The sequence below is a fragment of the Squalius cephalus genome (genome assembly GCF_949319135.1).
Source record: "Squalius cephalus genome assembly, chromosome: 17".
Taxonomy (NCBI): Eukaryota; Metazoa; Chordata; class Actinopteri; order Cypriniformes; family Leuciscidae; genus Squalius; species Squalius cephalus.
The window spans coordinates 25967713-25969779 of NC_137138.1; the positions used below are offsets into that span (position 1 = coordinate 25967713).

A 2067-nucleotide genomic window follows, 5' to 3' on the forward strand; every position below is an offset into this window, starting at 1 on the left:
ATCTGTGAACATAATACTTTCAATATCATTATGTTGTTCTAAGTCAATTAAACACACATTTAATTGTATTAATTGTGAGCAAAAGTTAAACAAATGTAAACAAAATGAATTTGCATTTAAATTCAGTTAAAATACATTTAATTTTAATCACACTACACTACATTGAAAAAAAGATTGACTTTTAGTTAGGTTAATGAGTAAAGTTTTGTGAACTTACAGAATTTAACAACACAATGAGTTAGAACAACTTCAACTTAAACAGAAAAGCTGAAATAACATTTAACCATGCAAGATGTATGAATATGTTGTTTAATGCGCATGCGCGATAAATACTACGTCATGATGACGCTCTACTTCACTAGAGTTTGAAAAATGCGCTGTTGTGTTTTGCCATCCGTTTGCGATGCGTGATGATACTGAAGCTAGCCAAACAAGAGAACAAAAGGAGCACCACGTTTGGATGTTTGTTTGCAGATGAGACGTTATGCTGCAAATAATCAGTCAAGTAGGCTATCTTGATGCTTTCTTTAGTTATTTTTTTTTCTCCGTAACATGTCAGTTGCTGAGTGCATTAATCGCAGATATTATAAACTCAATAGACTCGGGAGGTGAATTAATCATTTTTTCAATAATTTATATATGATTGCATTCTAATAATGTCTTGCATTGTAATGTGAGGAAGGCGTGTGTGGTCGTGTTCGAGGAATTTGGTTGCTGATTTTTTTTAAAAAACTAAACTTACTTTTTAAATTATTTTAAACAAGCTACTAAAAATTTGCTGAATGCTGATCCAATATTGTAACACTCGAAGACGTTTATTTACATTTAATTAAAATAATCAATCTTATAACCACCATAAATATTTAATATATTACCCACCTCTAGAAAAAATGCTTGTAATGTGTTCAATTTAATTTTGTATTTAAAGAGTTGTTCAATTACTATTTGGTTTGGAATATGTAATAATTTTGTGTTTATCTGGATTTAAACATTCTTTTTGCAGGATCAGTTCATATTTGTTATTGGAGATACAGTGCAAGCGGTGTGGAATCACAGACCTGTATTGATGAGGTGATGTTACAAGATTTATCATGAAAGCACATCCTGATCAAGCTAAAACACTACTTTCAAGTCACTAACTATCCCTATAGCTTTTAAATGCTTTGAATATTTTGCTGGTGCAAGTAATAAATTTGCACCTGTGCATTTACACATGCCCCTATAATCATCATATAGTTTATAGGTAACAAACCAAAGGAAGAAGGCTTGCAGCATTGCTGTGTCAACCGTGGTAAATACAGGAACAGGAACATCCTTCATGAAGATGTGGGGCAAGCTTAAAATGTAAGAATACCTTTCTTAATTTGCATTGGTCCTGGGTTTGCATGGGTCATATATCTATATTTGTGTAATTGATAAAGTTATGCTTAATTCCCTGTAAAGTAGCAATTAAAAGGTTCTCTATTTTGAATCACTTTAAGCCCAGTGTCAGTAAAGATGGCGTAGTCAGTGGAATCCTGCTGTTTGTGGGAAATAGAAGGAACCTTGGCCAGCTTTCTACTACGATGTGGCCCTGGTGACTGAGGTAATCAATCACATCACACATTCATCAACAGTTAACAGTCAAAAGTTTACATACACCTTGCAGAATAAACTGCTTCATCAGGGTAGTTCTAAATAAAAATAAAACGTATACATTTTTGTGATCCCTATTATTGCTAAAATTGTTAACATTTTGCAGATACTGCAAGGTGTATATCAACTTTGAAGCGCAACTGTATATCTATCTTTTTCATTCAATTGAGCCAAATATAATAATGGACTGGATCTGTATTATAAACAAATTTTCTGTTTTTTTGTTTTTGTTTTTTTCCTCAAGGCATTTTTTCTGACTTTCCTGCATCTTTGAAACATTTTCATTCACATACTGGAGAGCATCTGCGACATTGACATAAACAGCACTTTCCAACAACTTAAAAAATTGGGTGACAAATAATTTTGTTTTTTGTGCTTTTGGAGTTCTTCAGTTGTTGTTTTTGTTTTGTTTTTTAGACAAACTTAGATTCA

The 2067-nt window shown here is 32.3% G+C and overlaps 1 long non-coding RNA gene across 1 annotated transcript; it reads left to right on the forward strand.

Annotated features, from left to right (window-relative positions):
- The first annotated feature begins 402 nt into the window (after positions 1-402).
- On the forward strand, positions 403-1555 carry LOC307145057. The gene is made up of 4 exons (XR_013818875.1): positions 403-505; positions 1004-1071; positions 1244-1344; positions 1482-1555. It is a non-coding gene; the product is annotated as an uncharacterized lncRNA (long non-coding RNA).
- The last annotated feature ends 512 nt before the right edge of the window (positions 1556-2067 follow it).